The sequence below is a fragment of the Pteropus vampyrus genome, unplaced genomic scaffold, assembly GCF_000151845.1.
Source record: "Pteropus vampyrus isolate Shadow unplaced genomic scaffold, Pvam_2.0 Scaffold573, whole genome shotgun sequence".
NCBI classification, from domain to species: domain Eukaryota; kingdom Metazoa; phylum Chordata; class Mammalia; order Chiroptera; family Pteropodidae; genus Pteropus; species Pteropus vampyrus.
In genome coordinates, this window is record NW_011889354.1 from 373,451 (window position 1) to 394,511 (window position 21,061).

The 21,061-nt window shown below is 33.8% G+C and overlaps 1 long non-coding RNA gene and 1 other non-coding gene across 13 annotated transcripts in view; one reads left to right on the forward strand and one right to left on the reverse strand.

The window, feature by feature from the left end:
• LOC105308427 overlaps positions 1 to 21,061 on the reverse strand; it is a 294,626-nt gene that overhangs the window by 130,476 nt on the left and 143,089 nt on the right. For 6 of the 12 annotated variants that reach the window (XR_002778026.1, XR_002778020.1, XR_002778024.1 and 3 more), the window contains 3 exons: positions 17,434 to 20,663; positions 15,591 to 15,705; positions 8,593 to 8,654 (listed from right to left, as the gene is read on the reverse strand). This is a non-coding gene — a long non-coding RNA (uncharacterized LOC105308427). The other 6 variants (XR_002778027.1, XR_002778023.1, XR_002778025.1 and 3 more) reach the window with 5 other exon arrangements.
• LOC111733552 lies at positions 2,519 to 2,634 on the forward strand. Its single transcript, XR_002778031.1, has one exon. It is a non-coding gene; the product is annotated as a U5 spliceosomal RNA (small nuclear RNA).

Sequence of the window (21,061 nt, forward strand, 5' to 3'; positions counted from 1 at the left end):
AGAAAAACAAATATTGTAGGATCTTACTATATGTGGAATCTATGAAAACCATACTTATAGAAATAAGTCATAGGTTGGTTGCTGCTAGGGCTCGAGAATGGGCACAATGAGTGATGGTGGTCAAAAGGTACAAAGTGCCAGTTACAAGATGAATAAGTTCGGGGGATCTAATGTACAGCATGGTGACTGTAGTTAACAATACTGTATTGTATATCTGAAAGCTAAGAAAAGAGAACAGAAAAAATCTCACCACAAAAAAAAAAAAAGATGAAGAAGGTAACAAACAACATTATGGTAATAATAATAAAATACAACACGATATAAGACAACAACAACACAACAAAACAACGAAAAAAAAAAGACAACAATCCCCCCCCCCACAAAAAAAAAAAAAAAAGTTGAATAGTTAAAACTTTACATGTGATGATGTTAATTTTTGGAATATATTTGGAATTTTTCATAAAAGTTTTTAAAAAGAAATCTGATGATCTAAAATATATTTTCATTCATATTAATATAGGTAGAAAACTAAAAGAAAAAGTAGCAAAAATACATCTGGAAGAATTCATTAAAATAGAAAATTCATCTCATTGAGTAATATTTGGAGGTTGGGGGAGATTCTGACCAGGGTTTGGGCAGATGGAATCCACTGTGGAAGTGAGCCTTCTAAGACAGATGGCCCTTAAGAAGCAGAACAGGATCACTGCTACGAAACCAATATATTTGAATTATGTGCTACTAGGAGCATAGAGAAAAAGATTAAGATTAGCTAGAAGGGTAAAAGGAATAGTTTCTTTCTTACCTTATTTCACAGACCAAACACTCAGTTGAATCTTTTACTGAAGTACAGAAAACTTTATATACTAAAAGAAATGAGTGGAGGAGACTGAGGGTAAATGATACAAAAAGTACTTTTATAGTATTTAAAACAACAGATATTAGCTTTTTCTTCTAATATAGATTATTTATACCTAAGCTGTGTATTAGTCTTTCAGGGCCCATATATTTTTTTTTCACTAATTTCTTTCAGACTGATGTCCATTTTGGTGCCTGGTTACTCAAATCATTGCCAATATTTTACCTGTTATTTCACTAGTTTTGTCCAACTGGGGCTGAACTGTACTGTTTGTGGCCAAATAATAAGGCATCCATGTTATTAATTCAATCCATCTGCCTTGAAACTTGAGTGAAACCTTTACCTTTTTGTTGGCTCATCCCTGGTCTCGAACTTGTCGGAGCATAATTGGATTATAGTTAAACTGAACCCACTATTCAATCAATAATTGAACTATGCTCTTAAAATGTATTCTGTTTAACACTGAACGAAAGCAACACAACTTGACTCTCGTGAAGTGTTATAAAGAGCTGCAGTCAAGGGGACACATCTTTTATTCTGATCGGTGTATGCCGTTGCTATCTTAACCTTGAGCTGGGCAGAGTTATGAATAGTTACATAAAATTCTTTTATCTTTGTTGCTTCAATGTTAAGGGCCTTATTAACACAAAGACATGAATTGAATTTGTAGCTAAACATTTAAGTTTAGTGCTGATAATAACAAACTAAGAAGGAAATAGCTACTGTTTAACTGAGTATGTATTTCAATCAGACACTGAGCTAAGGGCTTTATCTTCAGCATTACGTTTGTCTACTTTTCATTATTTTTGTCATTTCAAGAGATCATCCAGTCAGTTGCACCCTTCAAGACCACCACTCTTTCCTTGAGACTTTGCAGTGGCAGTGATCAAAGTTAATGCAGCTTTTAAATACGTGTCAGCTGTGGGCTGGAGCCATCCCACACTGATTCAGGATACTATTATGCCCATCTTTCCCATCCACATTAAGCGACAACATATTGGTAGTTTTAAATGGCCACAATGGGATAATTTACTACAGAAATTATTAAGTGTCTTTTTTACCCCATAGAGAGCCAGTTGCAAGAACAGATAAAGTAAAGGTGTGAGCCATGCATTCCTGGCAGAGGGAACAGCAAAGGCTCTTCAGAGGGCATGTGCTCTGCTGGCCGAAGAAGGCAACGTAGAAAGTGTAAAGAAGAGACTGATGATGTCCGCAAGGTAGGCAGGGGCAAGGTCATATGGAGTTATAAGCACAGTCAGGGTTTTGTTATTCTAATTACATGGAAAACCACTGGGGAAGTGGTGAGGAGAGTGGTGACTTTAGTCGACTTGCATTTTAGACTAGTGCCCAATCTCCTGTCCCCGGTAAAGACTACAGTGGGTAGTAAGAGGAGAGAAGACTAGTTACGTGGTTCTCTCAAAAATGCTGGCAAGAGATGACGTGCGTGTATAGGACTTTCAGGGTGCTTGGAACCATGAATAGATAGTTAAAGGATTGTGGATTTAAATGTTTTTAGACTTCCTAAATTCTCTTTATAACTGTGCTAATTTAGTTCTTACTACATAGAAGAGAGAGTAGGGAAGAATTCATATATTCATTCAACAAACACATTGATCATTAATAAGAGAACGGGTGCTATGAACTTGAGAATAGAGGTCAAAAATGCTCTGGTTTTTCTTCAGATTGCACAAATCTTTTGCCTTTTACTAAAGATTTCCATGGAGAGATTAGAGGTTAAAAGCAGCTTAGTTTACTGAATAACTAGCAACGACTGGGTTCCTCACATCTGAGTTCTCTCTTACTTAATAAAACTCCCCCAACGCTGACCATAACCCCTCCAGTAAGTTCTCTGCATCCATGGGATGCCTCTGGGCCCTCTGGCTGCTTTCACTCAGGACTGCGAGGCTGCTGCCATTTAAGATGTTTTTCTCTAGAGTTTGAGAATGAAACTAGAATATAGTCTATGTGGTATCCACGTGCGTGCACACACACGCACACACACACACACACACACACACACACACACATATTCTAGTTCCAATGTAAAACTATTGAATCTTCTAAGACTTTCCTTTTACAAATCTGCCCTATTTCTATTGACATAGATATGTGATTTTCCAGCCAATTAAGCTATGGAATTTAATTCATGTTTTCATTATGGTGGTCTCAACTATCCCTTCTTCCTTTCTTATCTTTTCATAGTAAGGTTTTAGGTGAAATACAATAAAATTTTCACAGATTCCCTTCATCTTTTGTATTGTTTGACATCAAAAGACATATCCTCTCATATTAACCCCACAGCTCTCTGTGTTGCCACGGGTATTGTGAATTCAATATCTGTTTCAAAAGTTACACTTTTTTTCTTTGTCCCAAACAAAGAGCAGATCTTTGCTGTTTTTTCCAAACCAGCAAGATTCAAGCCCTGAGTGAACATTTGGGCATTTTAGTAGAGTGGTGACATTGTTCTCTATAATATGGACCTGCCTGTGACTCCCAAGGAACCTAGATGGAAAGGAATCCTTTCGATATCAGCTAAAATCTAGGATTTATGAAAAGGAAAGGGAGGTGCATGAGTCAACTGGCAGACAGTTCTTGAAGCTGAGAATAAGTATACCGAGCCGATATCCCTGAGAATGGGGTTTTTGAAATCTAAATACTGTAGAACCCAAATTGTAACACAAGACACTTTAATGTAACTAAAAAATTATTAAAGAAGCAGGGAAATAACAACCATTACATATTATATATAAAATATATAAGTATACATACCATATTGTTGATATATTTTTAATTTTGAAAATGCCCCAAGTGCACAACCTTGCCCATAGTGTCCTCAGTGTTATAACGAAGATGAAAAATAAAATAACTTGGGAATCCTCTCCAAGGTGTGAGTGAGCTGCACTGGACTTCCACCTTATAAGCAAGGCTTAGGAGCTTGGGAAGGGTTAAAGTTTTGTCTGTGACACTGAAATTGAGGCCAGCTGTAGGTCATATTCACGTCCCAGTCACAGGAAAATGAACCTGTGAGACAGAACCTAATTATCTGCTAAACCAAAAGCCAGTCTCAGTTCAATAACTTACGACAGAGCTAGCAGCCAGATATAGTGTTACCATGGCAACGTTGGAAAAGGCTCCACTGCGGTTGAGAATAAGGAGGAAAGGAAGGAAACTGTAACCCTAAATGTGCTGTAGCTGTTTGATCTTGGACAAGTGGGTCTGTCTAGAAAACCAGGTTATTCTCTACATGCCTACCATTGTCTAGTCACTGTATTATCTGTTACAATCCCTGAAAAGAAAAATGAAATTATAATGTCTTCTGGGCTTAAATATAATCCACTAGCAAATGGCTAACTGGGAATTAATTTTAAAGAGAAAAACATAAGCTTTCTCTTTCTCCTCCTCCATGTCATCCCCAAATACAGATAAAACAGGACACAAAGGGTGGGGATTTTTGATACCTCATTATTGTAATGAATGAGTTCCGTGTCCATAAAATTCATTGTCATCCTATTTTCCTCTTATCCCCAAATTCTGAGATATTTTTGAGAGAAAACTTTTGGGAATTAAGCAATAACATTTGCTTTTCTAAGGGGTAGGATTAGAACTGCAGAGGGAGAATAATTTTTCATTGTGAACTCTGCCTAAACTTTCAAGTGAAATAAATTCTTGGAATACTGAGTTGAGAAAAATCAAACATTAGAAGGAGATAAGCTGGGCTATATGGTCATTTTTCTTCTTGCCCATTAAACTTTGTAATTCTTTTTGGGAAAGCACTGGATTTCTGAATTTAGAGGATGATATGTCTTATGCACATAAAAACTTCAATAGCCAGTTACCATGAATACAGTAAAAACAGTATCTCCCTAAAATATTTGCAAAAGAAACAAGAGCTTTCCATATGTAAAATGCCTTTAGAGGAGAATTCAGAAGTACATTTCTCTCTCTCTCTCTCTCTCGCTCTCTTTCTCTCTCGCTCTCTCTCTCTCTCGCTCTCTTTCAGTTTTTCCCAATGAAGACAAATCATGCTAAAGCTTGTCAGTTACAATTATTGGATTTGAAGATATCTGACAATTTTGATATGCCACTAATAATGTAATAAGACACATCTAGCATTTAATGTTATCAATTGGGCTTGCTATCCAGTTGTAATACTAAATTTGAATCACATAGCTATATGTATAAATATACAGCTATAGCAGTGTTTCTTATGTATAACTTATAAACACATTGAGTTTGGAATATGGAGAGGAAGGGATATGGAGATTAAGGAATATGGAGATGAATAATAACCTTTTCATATGCATGAATAACTGCAGTAATGCAAATGAGAAAACAGAAAATGGAAACTAGGTTTCTTCTAACAGAAATATCACTAAAACCTTAACCTGAAATTTGCCAACATATTAGAGTTCCTTATGGTATCTGTGAATTTCCTTTAAGAAGTTACACCTTTTAAAAACATTTTACCTTACCCTGTTGTTTTCAGTACATAAATATGTAAATATAGAAATCCACAACTTCAAATTCCTTTAAATAACCACGATACATGAAAGGGAGTTTTAGGATTTTAAGAAACTAAAAGGGGGTGGGGAGGGGCATAAGGAACAGAAAAGCAACATCAAAGGGCAGAATAAATTTTCTGATTCATTTCCAGGTAGAAGTAACCTAACCTCTGCTCATGACCCTAACTTGATTCAAGTAAATGGAAGCCAGAAAGTACACCTCTTTCTAAGACAGATGTTTCTGAGATCTGATTATTAAAAGGGTCTTATTGGTTGCAAAGATGCAAACAATAGAGTCTAATACACTGTTTGGTTTCTGTTACTCCTAACATAAATAAGTTTTTTTTTCCTTAATCTTTCCACTTACATGAATTAATTAGAAAAGAAAATGAAACAATTTTATCAGAAAAGCATCTGAAAGAGCTATCGATTCAAATGCTTTTACATTTTAGCCTTATCACACATGATTAACTTGCAGATATAAGCTTAATAATGATGCAAAGCACCAGATTTCACTGGATTCTCCGTTCCATTTGAATTCCCAGAAAAGGTATTAGAAGCACTAAACAAAAAAATAATATCGTTTTTCTCATGATGTTCTTTTAGTCAATGATTTTGAAGAACTGTGATATGATTTTACAAAGCATAATCTTTCTAAATCCTTCCATTACATTTTCTTTATCATAATCAATCTTTCCTATATTTTTGTGAGTAGGTGTGTTTATGTGTGTACTTATTTTTTTATTTCTAATTGTAATTCTAATATCCACCCAGAAATAAGAATCGTGTGAAGCATATGCTCCATCCAGTATAAAGACATTGTTATGTTCAATTAACATTAAACAAATACAATAAAATAAATTGTAGCTGAAACCAAGTTTACAAATGAAAGTGATGTTTACAAGATTAAAATTATCTGCTTGCCATATGGAAAGTACTCAATGTGTTGACTGACTGAATAAATGGGTGTGTCTGCTACAGACCAAGATAAAAGGAGAAAAAAGCTGTCTTGCTGATTAAACCCCTACCCTTGGTTCTAGGTGGTGATGTGGATCCTCTGAAACTCCACAGCATCCCCCGCCTTTTCCCAGCTATCTCCTTGATGGTGACTGAAGACAAGGAAACTTTTCCAGATCTCTTCCATGCCCTGCTGAAGTGCTTTCTTGGAGGGGGGTGGGGGGGCGTGATCGATTGAAGTTTGGAAGGGAAGGGTGCTAGTTCAGATGCTTTCTAGTTCTCCCCTTGATATTCTTACAGGCATCTACAAAGCTGCCTCTCCTCCAGGTTCTAGGTGGGCAGGAATCACAACCCCTGTTGGCCTTTATCGCTTCATACTCACCTAACAGGAATCTGTTACCCACATCTTTCTTCCAGAATTTGCAACAAAAGGAGCAGAATAGGTGACATTCCTTCTCTTTATCTAATTTTTCCCCTCCCTCTTCCACTCCAGATGCCTCACTGCCCACAAACTAGAAAGTTGCAATCTGTCCTGTGTGATGGGCAGCTACTCTAGCTCATGTCCTGAACTGTTCTCTACTTTATGGTTAAATTTTATAAATTCTATGATCTAGGTGTCTAGCATCGGGTTATTATTTCCGGCTTTGCCCTTTAGGAATTAAAAACAAAACCATTTCCCTCTCGAGAGTCCAGCTCTTCAAAATCAGAACAGTTTGCTTTGAGCTACTAACTGTACTTGTTATAAGTTTTAAAAAATAATCTACTAGGCATTTTAAATCTTCTATTGACTCTGTTCTTGATTGGGTCTGTCCTCCCACTAAAGGAATAGATGCCACTGATCACGAGTACAGAAAAATAAAGCAACGAGCATAATTTCAGGAAATAATAAAAGTTTAAAATTTTCAGATATTTTTCCACTAAGCTCCTAATCACTCGGCTCTATCAATCCTGTCTTCTAAATATTTCTCCAATCCCTCCTTGTCTTTCCATTTCTACTGTCTTCACCTTTATTCAGGCCATTATCATCTGTCCCAATTATTATCCCAAGGGAATCATTATACATAATTTTATAAAAGTGCATTCGTCATCAGAATTGTTTATATTAAGAAAAAAAGATGGCAAGAAAATCAATTTACACCTATATATAGACTAGTTAAATAAATTATATTTTACTCACACAATAACATAATGAGCATATGCCAAAATGATTATATGTGAGAAAGTGTTCATTTGTAACTTAAAAAGTTACAAATAATTCTGAAAATATTGAGTATATGTATGTGTGTGAGTGAGACAGAGACAGAGAGGGAAAGAGAGAGAAGGTGTGAGTATATACTATATAACTGAAGTTATTTTTTGAGTGATGTGATTAATATTTTTGGGGGTTTTCTATTTGTCTGAAATTTCTAATTTTATAAAATGAACACTTGATACCATTGTGAAGAAGGGCTTAATTATTTTGTTAATAAACTAGTTTTCTGTAGAATAATGTGAAAATATCTTAAACTGGCTTAAAATGGTTTGAGACTAGTAGGTTTAATAACATTAGACTAATAGATTTAATTTCATTTGTAACCAGTCATACTACTTTTCCAGTCACACACAGAAGAACTCCAGTATTTTCAGGATATAAATCACAAAGATAGGAGTGAAATGAGATATGTTTTGATAAAAAGATGTTATAAAGAAATGTCTATTTCTTTCCAATCAAAATATATTATTTAGACTGAAGGTTCAGATAAAATTTCTCTATTTTATAGTTTCGTTTAATTATTGAGTGCTTTAAAACCGTTTATGTTCACCTTGACAGAGATTGCTTGTTTTTCTGCAATATCGAGTTTCCCCTTTTTCCTGTTTTTGTTTGCTGGGTGCTCAACTATCCAGAATAAACTCAATGCACCCGCTCCCCAAAAGCTTTGTGTACCTGGTAACTAAGATATAAGGCTATATTGGAAGGGGTGTAACAATTCCAGAAATCTTCTTTAAAAAGAAGTATCGTGTCCTTAGTTTTCTCTTCTTATTCTTACTGACTGAAAGTAAACAACATGGTTGAGCTCCAATGTCGTGAGATTACCTGGGGAATAGAAGTCATTCAAAGAGAAAAACAAGGTGGAAGAATCCTAGGTCCCTGACTTCAAAGTGTTCAGCTAGATTTCCATGAGAATGATTTTCAAGCTACGTAACCACCTTCAAATTTTCCATTCCTCATGTGACATCTACTTCTGGTGTCACATTCATACCACGAATCCAATATGCCTGATATCAAAGTTCTATTACCTGAAATAGGAGCCGAGGGGGATCTGATGCTGGTTCCCCAAAAGATTATGATTCTCGTTCTTCTAGTGTCAAAAGGTAAAAAAAAAAAAATTAGTGTCATCTTCTTTTTTTCTTGCCAGTTTGTAAACTCCCCATGCAAGCTACTCAGTCATTAAATTCTCTTAATTATACAGTTGTGATATTTCTCACATTTACCTCCTCCTTTTCACATTAACTATCCCTAGTGGTTCTTAATTTTGGGGTGGTTTTAGCCTTCACTGAGAATCTTATAAATACTACTAGATCATTTCCTCCAGAAAAATAAATATCTACTCAAAATATTTCATGTACTCTCATGGGAACATGAAACCTCAAAAGGCTAGGGGTATGTGGACTTCGGATTCAGAACCCATGATTTAGGTCTCATTTTCTTTGTTTTTTTCTGTGTCTAATTATCCTTGATATCATCTCATTTCAACATGCTCTAACTCTTTCTTAATGGAGTGTCAGTCAATCATCTAAGAGATTTTACAAAATGCATCTGCATGGGCTTTACTCCAAACTTACTGAGTTTGAATTTACAAGGTAGAGACAGTTGTGTGTCTCTATATGCCTTGTTGAGTAGTTCTGATATGTCCCTCTAGGTTGAGGTCTTACATTATAATGACTCCAGAGTAGTTTTGCATCTTACATTCTTGCATCAGCCCAAAAGTCTTTAAAGGGTTCTCAGTGCCAAATACACTGTAAAACCACACAATTATCAGAAGAGCCCCTGTGAAAACTGCAGAGCCTCCTTAAGCTGATTTCAGTTCAATAGGCATTTTATAATATGCATCCAATCTTCCAAGAATATTGAATGCCAAACGGCTCAACTTTCCTGCTCCTGCACATCTGTACACATTGCATACTTCACTTGAAACCCAGCCCTTCCGACATTCTCTAGAAACCCTTCTCCTCTATCACAGACTAGCTGAATTCAGTCTCTTCTAGGAATTTTCCTTGATTCTCAACCACTCAAGTAAATATTTCCTCTAGAATCCCAAAACATTGTGTTTATATGTTCTTTCCGTCACATTTGAACTTGATAACTTCTTTTTACTTCTTCTATTTTTCTCATGAGAACATCATATTCTGTGAAGAAAGAATTCTAATATCATTTTGTATTTCCGGCATATCTAACATAATGTCTGGTTTTGTATAGATTATGAATGAATGGATGGATGAGTAGAAGAGTGGATAAAAAGATTTAACGGTTAGAAGTCTCCTGTTTGTAATTGTTAACTCCACTTGTTCATGGGGTACTTTAAAAAAATAAATTTATCAATCAAAGAGTATTCCCGTTTAGAAGTGAGATTTGGGACACAGTTGAAGACTAACAACAAAGATAATAAAAAAGAAATCACTGCCAGGCATTGTGGTAATCTTTCCATACTTGACAAGACAGAGAAGGTGATGACCAAATTCTCCAAAAATAATTATGTTGAGAAGATCTAAGGCTTCCCTGAGTTTAGATCACTTTGGTAAAAGGAAGCAAGCAAAAATACTAAGGAAGTAGAAGTTTCTTCCACTCTATTTTTTTTTTTTTAAAGAAACTGTAGTGTTTTTGTAAAGGTGGAAGACCTAATAGAGTAGGTTAATTTTTTAAAATTTTCAATGTCAAGCTCCTAAAATACCTAAAAAGAACTTTTCACACTGTCAAGCATGGAGTTATTTCTATGCCACTTGGGTTGAATGGTCAAAAAAATGGAGGCAGAGTTAATTTTTGTCCCATCTAACACAATTAAATGCATGCTATTCCTCATTGACTCTAGAATACTAAACCTGGTTTTTATGTGCAAGAATATAAAATAAAATACCTTTCAGGGGATTCTAGGCTTGAGACCTACTTGAAGTTTGAAATCACTCCATAATTGGCATTAGGTATTATTAGATAATCAAAAGTTATGTTCAATATGCACATGTATGGCTTGGAATTTTAAATTACAGAACACTTTGCAAAAATTTTGTGAAATGAAATAGCAGTTGCTGCTATTGCCATATTTTTAAGCTATCAACACATCATGTTTAAAATAAAATCTGGCTTATTGGTGGTTTATTCTCATATAAAATTTTAAAATCAATTTTTCCACATTGAGATTGAAGAAGGAAGTAAGAATATGGTTTTATAGCTAAAAGAAGTTACAGGATAACACTCAAATAATCCTCTGATGACCATGAAAATCCCAAATAAGTTTCAAGAAGACACTAGAAAAGACTTGGTGTAGTTACCCAAGATTTGTGAAACGAAATTGATTTCCATTCAAATCAGGTTTTTTACTCTTCTTGAAAATGTCAAGGTGTCAGCCTTGGCCATTATGAGATAGTGATTTATAGTTAAGACAAAGCGATAGTACCAGCTGACTGTCTGGAGCCACCGTACAGTGTCTGGAAAGGCTGCCGATGACAGCTATCACTTTTCTTAACCAATCAGCAAGGCTTAACTAAAATCGTTGTCTTTTTTCCTCCATCTTGATAAAGATATGATGAAATACAATCTAAAAGATTTACTTCGCGGGAAATAAATAAGCGCTGTGGGAGGAAGTAGGTATCTTACTTCCACATACTAAATAACAAATAATGTTTATGGCAATCTATACTTCAGACAATTAGAAACACATATGCATAATAGGAGCATAAACAGATGTTCCAGTATGACAACTTATTTTAATATACTGGAAACCACAGCATAATTTTGTAATTTGATTAATTAGGAAGAAGAATTGTGATGTTAAAATCAATTTTCAAACTCTCTAAATTATATTTATAGCATTGCTCATCTGCATCACAAAAAAACGCAGCAGAATGTCTTGTATTAGAATCATTATTCATAGCGAATTAATCTTTTTCTCATCGAGGAAGATCCCTAAATAGTTCTAGATAGTAAAATGTTTAAAATTGTGTAGGTCATATCATTATAAACAACAGAGCTAAAAAGGATAAGGATCTGATATCCTAATCATATAAAACCATATAATAGATACTATTATATACATATGTGTGTATATACATATAGTGAAAGATAGTAGAAATGGAAGAAATTAATTCACAAACCAAAATAAAATATTTTCAAGAACCATAAATATAATGCTCCTTAATATCAGGGGTAAAAGTGGAAAGGACATTAGATTTGCTGTAACACAAGGGCCTAACCATATGGTGGATGAGGACAGACACTGGACATTACATCACCATCCCTTCTGTACCAAACTCTCATTTCTAATAATCCTAAGTAATTCTGAAAATGTCAAATTCCTAAATGAGTCCAAATGCTGACTTTCCTGAGGCATGCCACATAGTAAATAATCATGGAAAATGTTAATAAAATGCAATAAATCTCCATGATACTCAAGGTTAAGATTTGCTGTTGCAGATATTTTGTAGTTACAATGCTGTATATAAAACATATTTGGGCTAAATAACTTAATATTGCCTACATGTTGATAGACTCCACTCAGTTTCCTAAGACAAACATATTTGACAGAAGCCTGTAACATGTCATTATGCTAAGTGATTTAGACATTTGTAGTGGTTGTTTGGACCCCTGTTACATTTTTGCCTGCTTTGAAATTCTTTCACCTTCTGCCATTAATATTAACCTTGTTAGGTTAACCTTGTTCCACCTCCCTACAAGGGCTGTTTAATCTAAGTGACTCACATCTGGACAGAGAAGTGTCTGGAAAACAGAGCCAATCAGAGCCTTCTGAGAAGTGAAACTAATGTATAGGTAGAAAGAACCTTTTTATTTTTCCTTCTGGAATCACAAGCTCTAGGAATGATACATGATGTATGTCTGAGTTGCCAGTGGCCATTTTTTTCCAACATAGAGAAAGAATGTGAGAATGAAGTGAACCACCTGAGAAGAAAGTAAGAGGGAGAGAGGGAAAGATACGGAGAGGTAGAAAGATGGGGGAGTGGGGGGCGGGGAGGAGACAGGACCAGGGTGGAAAAGGAGAGAAGCAAGAGGAGGAGGAGGAAGGGGATGAGGTGATAGAAGAGTCTGATTAATTAAGTGATTTAAACTAAGGATATTCTTCATACCCCTACTGACTCAAAATATCCAACTCTCTAATACTACTATTTTTTTTATCTGATTTTAAAGTCACTTTAAAATCATCTTCCACCACATCCATATTTTGCAAATCAGTTGTAAATTGGGAGTGAAAAAGAGAGAGGTTCACTTCCACAAGGTAACTAGCAGCAGAAATGGTGTTAAAATTCCAGTCTTCTACTTCCTACTTCACTGTTCAAGTTCAATGATGGCATTTATGATGCAAAAGTCTAAAAATTCAAGTTTATTCTGCATATTTTGTTAACTCCCAGAGAATAACCTAATTAGAATGTTTTGGACCTTTGACTAATTAATGTTAATCCCACTTCATGAAACTGCATGATCAATATTATTATATTCAACTTAACTTAAAAAAAATTAAATGATGGTTTCTTTTTTTCGAGGAATAGAAATCATATGTATACACCACATTTTGGTCCAATTCTGGAAATACCAATTTCGTAAACCACAATTATTAATATTCTTTGTCAATTTATGGTTTTTAAAGACCTTTGTGTAATATAGGGAATAATATGAAGAATCTAAGTACTGCAAAGTACTAATAATACCCGACCCATATCTTGTCCAAGACAATTCAAAGTATATAGGTAGAGTATCTCATCTACAACTAGAAAAATAGTACAAACCACATAGAATGTTATCTATAAAACATATAAAAGACTAAAACTGCTAAATTACAGGATTTATAAAATGCTAAGGCACACAAAAAGGCAAAACGTGTTGAACAGCGGAAGATATCTTTTTGTAGATCACAAACTATCTGAGAGCAGAATTTCTCTTTTTCTCTCCTACAGTTGGCTCTCAGGAAACATTTGATAAAGACTTTTAGTGTGAATGATTTTTGAGTGCACCTGGAGCGGAAATGATTTCCTAATGGTGACTTCCTTACACCCTTTGGGACAGTGCATACACAGTAAATTTTGGTGATGAAAAAATAGTCTGTTTAACAAAGGCAAATAAATACTAAGACCCAAACAGGAATAAATAAGCTAATATTCACTGAGTGCTTTCTTGGTGCTAGAAATTAGGCTAAGCAATTTACTTGGCTTATTTCACTGATCAATCATTAAGTCTACTGAAGTCCTTGATATTAAAATGTCATTAAGACTTTTAAGCAAATGGAAATCAGTTCAGTTGTTTGGTAAATGATGACTCATTTATCATTTGGTAAATGATGACTCATTTATGATGAAAGGTTGCATCTATTTGTAGTGATAACTACCTTTTATCATTAAATATTTAAAATCTATAACTAATATTCATATATCTGACATTTCATTTTAAAGTCAATAAAATTTTGTTAAATGATCAAGTCTTAATTGGCCATATGGGCCCCATGTGTTGATGCAGCCTTAATTCACTGAGTTTTTATGATGGATATTCATTTTGTGAATGAATAGGTGAATTAATAAATCAACAAATTATTTTGAGTTAATAAATTATATTTTTGGACTGATGAATTACACGTGGGCTTCATTCTCAAGCTGGAGCTCTCCACAATGGCAATAAAGATATGTCAGTAGTGGGTTCAAGATTCCATCCTCTTTATGACTTGTAATCACTGAGACAAAAAATGACAACCTTTTCCCAATATCTATGTTAATTCTAAAAGAAGACATTAGGAAAAAGCCTGCTAGAAATTTCACCCCTGAGTCAAGGCCATACTGGCTGTTAAATAAACTTTTTAAGTAGTTCTTTACCTCAATATTAGGACTAATAAGATATATATTCTTATAGATGTGGGTACTCCATACAGAGATATATCTTATAGATAAAGGTAAAGAGCATTTTTTAAAGTCAACAAGAGAGATTCTCTCTTAAATTTAGCATCATATAGTCCTATTATCAGCAATTTGCTCTTTCAGAATTACGTCATTGCATTTATTTAAAATACAAATTATAGAATTGATTGGGAGGAAATTAACTAGGAAGAACATACAAGTTGAGTATCTTTCTTCCAAAGTAAGAAGAGTCCTTTGCTTATGATATGTCTAATTGCTGAAAAATATCATCTCTTTGTCCTGTATCTATATTGGGGTGATTTTAGTCAGTGCACTAAGTGGCCCTCACTAGAGCATACTCTATAGAAAGAAAACACATTTTCTTTAAACATAAGATAATAATTCCTTTGAGATTCTGTTAATCATTTTTCCTTTCTAATTGAAAAAGTCACCACAGAAATTAGAGTACGAATTTCATTATTCTAGAAAGAATCTTAAAAGTTGACATGTCTTTGAACAATTGTTTCAGAAATCCTTTTTTAAGTACATTTTCATTTTCTGGCATGGCTTGAATTGAATTCTAAACTTTCTGCTGCTTGTCCTCTAAGCCCCTCTGGTGAATTTAAATAGGCTTCCTTATATATTTAGTACATTCAAGAATTCTTTGTCGCAGTGCCTACTCTGCTTTATTATTAGGAGGCTGTCTCGGAAGTCCAGCAGCCAGTTTGTTTTCTGCCATTAATAAAGAGTCTACTTTTTTTCCCTATTTCTTTGAAGAAGTTGAAAAGGCTCCATGTTGGGTGGAGGGGGGCCAGGAAGAGAGAGAGAAGTGAAGGGAACCGACTGTGGTGTAATCCCCCAACAAAAAATGCTGTCTAATATAGAAACCTCCCCGAGGTTTACAAATGCACGGGCTGGGCTTTTCGTGTGATGTATCACAGAGTAATAACTTAGCCATGGCCTAGTTCCCCCAGCCTTGCTAAGAATAGAAAGTCTACTATGAGAAAGACATTACATTTTTAAATCCTACAAAACCAAATGCTTCTGTTGGTTAGTGTTTCAACACCACCTGAATCTCTTACTGAAGATGTTTGGAAACTGGAAAGACAATCACAATGCAAATCTATAATTTCTCATGATTCACTCACATGACCAGAAAAATACACAGAAGGGTTTTAAGAAAGACCTACCAATTCAGATGAATAAAATATTGATGGTGACTCATGGTCTAGGGAAAGCTATTTCAAAGGCAAGGAAAGATGATTCCACAGAATAGTCACTTGGTGCTCACAAATCATCAGACACCTACCAACAGAGAGGGAGAAACTTCTTAGAAAAAAGGAATGGTTAAATCCATCTCATAAAAGAACCTAAACACTCCAAAAACCGTAAAAGCCCAAGATGCAACCTAGGAATTATTATCTTGATTAGTCGACGATCCATGATTATTCTTACAATTGTTTTATTTGATTAGGAATTATTAAGGTAAAGAAATTAAAATCACATTACTTATATCAACAATGAAAAATTTACTTCACCATATGAGAATTTTTCACTTTTAAATTCTCCATAAAATATGCTTGGAATTAGCTGACTGATTATATAAAATAAAACTAATCTTAAATTCACTAATCTCAATTACCTTCGGTTTCACCTGTTTTTAAACTTCCGCAAGTAAAAACCATCACTTACAAGTTACTATCATTGGCTAATAATTTACATTTGATACAGCTATATTTAATGTGGGAAGATGTGGGGGGAAAAAGCAACATTCAATAAAAATTAAAGCAAGCTCACTGAAAAAAATTACGTGAATAATTTTATGATGATGTCTCAATTTTTATACTGTTTTTACTAAGACTTTTTAAAAAATAAAGATGTATCATCTACCTATCTATCATCTATCAATCATCTACCTATCTATATCTGTCTATGATAAATGTCTCGGTGTGTGTTTAGTCACTGACAGATCAGAAAAACTAAATATGGATATGACATAATAATATCACCCGAGTTTCTACTTAGTAAGTAGTATGTAGTTGCAAAGCTACACTAAAAAGTATATTTTCAAATGCTTACAGAAGCCCAGGATTTTTTTCAACTTCTATCAGGAAATTTGATTTCCTTTCCAAATACCATCATTAAGAGATCACTGGGACGTGAGTACTAAATTAAATGAATAGGAAGAAATTAGAGAATATAATCCAAGTAATCAAAATGATGCCTGCATTTGCTGCCTACAGAAATGTAGGCTGCACTGCATGTGTAAATGGCAAGAAAATTTGGGCGTTAGCTAACCCTTTATGTGCTGCTCTTCTTGAAATTCATTTAAATAGGACAGCTTGCAAAACCACTGACATATTTATCAGGTAAATTCAGCATGTCCTTTTGAAGAGGAATTTAAGGTAGCATATACTTTCTCTAATTTCATTAGTAATTAACTTGTACTATAATTCCCCTGAGATACTTATACCTCTCCTAGACATTATTAACGTGGCCTAATGCTTAAATGACTTTAGAATCTCTCCACACCTCTTCCGTACCTTCACCGGAACACTAAAGTGTTAAGGACTTTTAAACTAAGAAAGATATTGATCCCATGAATCCTGAAATGAAATATAATCGTATTTAGATTTGGCAAAATTCCAGAAGTAGCTTCCTTGATGGATCCTAAAAGGCTTTAAAAAAATACTATTTTGGAAAATTGATGTTTTCCTCAAAGATTTATAGTTAAAAGCATGAGCATCGCAATATTAACAGAGCAATACAGAAGAGACAAAAGATAAACTCATACTTCATTGGTCTTTGATAGATGTTTGAGGTGAGTAATGATATTAAAAAAAAAGGAACTTGAAGTTCATAGTAAATTAGCAAACAATGTGAGAAAGGAAAAGAATCAAGCAGGGGTTAGTATACACATGTAAAACAGTGATTTGCTATTTCAAAATTAAAATGTAAAAATAAACTGGTGTCAGAGGGGGTGATTCCTCATTTCCACCGCATTGAGCAAGCTTGCATCAGGAGCAGACAGACCTTAATATATGCGTCTGGCTCAGGCTGGTCTCCCAACCAGGAAGCCATCGAATTGTTAATATCACTGCTTTTTTTGTATGCAACACACATCATTTCCTCGCTCTTTGTTGTAGATCTCTCCTTTTATTTTAAGCTTAGTATGATCTGATTTTCCAAATCATTTTATATAGCCTCAAAACAATATTATCCTGTGACAGCTACGATAGAAATGCAGAAAAAGTGTCATTCATCTATCTAGATACAGCATAAAGAAGTTTATATAAACAAAGTCACCCATTTATATTTTTACTCACCTTTATGGAAGGAGAGAAATGCTTTATCAATGATACTCTCAGAAAAGACAGTTTATATATAGAAAAGTTACATAGAAAGGGTTCAAAGAATGCATATATGATTAGTAAAAAATACATATTTTATATATGTTTATGAGAGAGAAATAAACATCACTGCATTCTAAATTCAGCTTTGGTACCTTTCTTCTATGAAACAGAAATTAATATATAGTGTGGTTCATAAATATGATAATGTAAAAAGAAAATACTGCGTTTGAAATAGCTAATATCATATAGCCAATAAACATCTATCCTCTACATTATTTTAGAATTAAATTGATGGAACATATTACATATATTATACATAATTATGTTAAAACAGGCATCTGTAAACATGTATCTGTTGTTTTATATAAGAGGTAGTTACTGATCCATTGGATAAACATTGCCATTAAATATAATCAAGTTTCTGTGTACTTGTATATACATAGTCTTCTATTTAAACAAATACAGTTCTTTGTATTGAGAAAATTATGCTTTGAAAAATGTTTAATTACAATAATGAAGATAAAAGAAGTAAAAGATAAATACTACCAAAAATCTTTACTGTTTATATTACCTCCTTTCATTTATTTAAAACATATGCCTATATACATACATGCACACACTTAAAATTTCAGAGATTCTAGAGATATTAAATAGGTGACATAAGTAAATAATCTGAATAAGTACAGTGTGAGTATGTACTTAAACCTATTCTATGTGCCTTGTGTTTATAATTTTGTAATGCCAATTTTTTAAGAAATATAATTCATGGGTTATTTGTATTCTGTGATATTTCAAGTCATAAGTAATTGTAACACATCCAAGGTGAACAAAGACTCCATAAAGTATTCTAAAATACATTCATAAATTTATTTTAATAATGCAGAATACATAAATTTATAGTACCCATGTAAAGCATTAGAATTAAAAGAGTGAAATTGCTTTGTTTCTTCTATTATAGAGTCTCTCATCTCCATTTTGAATCTTAATATCTGTAACATTATTGTAAAATTTTAAAATAGATTTAATATATTGATTCTATTTCTAAAAAATACATATTTGCTGTGTCAATGGCTAATAATGTTCAAATATGACATATTAGTTATAGTTGGAATAGGTACCTCTTATACAACTAAAATTCTTATAAAAATATGCATTTCAGTTTCAGCTGATAGATGAATCAGAACAGTCTGACTTCATAGGTGGTGTTTACTAATTTATCTCACACAGTTCCATGATATATACAAACTAAAATATAAAAACTAAAATGTACAATATTATTGCTAATTATTTATAACTCTCATTTAAACTCTTATAAGAGAATGTCTTATTATAAAAAGACATATAAAGTATTTTGCCTGGTTAAAAACTAAGGAATACTCTGACAATAAATACCAATTATAAAGCAGCATTCTTCTTAAATTAGTAGTAAAATTTAATAGGGTCAGTTAAAAAAAACTGTAAATCATTTTATTTCTAGGCCTCAAGCATGATTATAGCTATATAGTACATATTCTGAGCCATAGTTACGTGGAGATATATAGGTTTTATTTAAGTAGATAATGTAAATATTCTATGCATATGAAAAAAAGTTATAAACCACTCTCTTCATTATTAACGAAGGAGGTATTTTCTTAGACCAGCCACCTTAAAGTATACCAAAGGAAGCAATTTAAAAACACTTATATTTTAATTTTGCTTCTTACCCAGCTATTTTATACTGCTTTTATACGGTCATTATAATATAATATAAATGCGATTCAGTGAAACTCTGTAATCACTTTAGAGTACAGTTGCTGAAAATAGTATTTTGGGGGGTGGGTCATGGTGAAAACATCGCTGATTATAAAGAAGAGCATTGTTCTTTTCTTCTAGGCAGAATCTATGTATGTTCTTTTGTTCTGGTGGTAACTGCAGACAATCAATAAGGTCCAAAGCTGCTGGTTCCCCTCCGCCTAGGTCCCAAGAGCCTGACTTGTGATGTTACTAAAATACCTCACAAGTTAGGGTCTCAGGGACTAGGAAAAGTCTGGTTTGATGCAGTAGAATTCTTCTTCCAGTTATAAGCTTAGAAATTACAGTTGGGTTCAGTTAAACTTTTTCCTATAAATACTAATTAAAATACATACGTAGAAATATAAATGATACATAAAAGTTAGGATGAGCTGAATATTCACGACGACCATTTACAGAGCAATTCCAGACCTTAAAAAAATGAAGAATATGAGAAACAATGCAAACAATGAACAGTTAAGAGTCATTACATTAGATCCAAAGAAAGAAAGAAACTAAAATGGGTTAAAATCTGTTTCTAGCAGACTTGTACAGCAACATCATAGCCTCTATTACATCAAAGAAGGATTATATCCCAGTTAATGGGACCCTGATTGAAATTTTGTTTCCCATTACACTTCTAAACAGCAGAACTGTTAAGGTGGGCCCAGGACATATAACACCTTAAATCTGTTTTAAATATATACTGTTACAGTTAAGACTAAAACAAAAACTTTTTTGCATGTCATAATTAATACCTCTGAAGCTTGATTTTTCTCTTTGAATCTCCATACTATTCAGACAGCAAATATTTCCATGCATACTCTGTAGTTATTTGAGCAATGCCACTTAATAAACATGTAACTTAAAATGCTGGTAACGTAAGAAAAAAAATGATTCTATATCTTAAATAGTTGCATTAGAAAGCTCAATACTTTTGAAAATGCACAATCCCAATCCTGTATATTCACTGAATTTCCTCCGATCTTTTAGCCTTGTTTGTGGTTCGAGAACAGATTTTGTACTTTAGGAGTGATCCAAGGTTTAGTAGCATAGAACGAAGGGTAAAACAATCGGACCAGCCATAACATAAAAGTCCTGGCCACAGAAGTGGAATCTGGTTCTTCTGAAGTGGTTGATCTTAAAAGGGAAAAGAGGAGAAAAAAAAAAAAAAAAACGGAAAGAATTAGAATGTTTTCCTGTAGAACAGGTGAATCATCCATTTCCAAGTAAGCTGCAAGGAAAGCTATGCTGAACAAAATATTTGCTAACTGGCCCCCCTCCTCCACCCTAGTACCACACCCCTTTCCAACCCCAACCCCCACCCCCAACCTCTGTCCAGATCTTTACTTTGCCTTGCAAGACTTTAAATATTCTGTTCCATGATGTAATGCATCATTATATAAGATCTCTTTCTGTTTATCATTTGATTTTCCATACTGAATCAGTTATGGCTTAAAATAGTAAATAGTTTTTAAAAAAATCAAACAAAAAAGCAGCACTTACAAAAAGCAAAAAATAAAACAGTCCTGAGATAT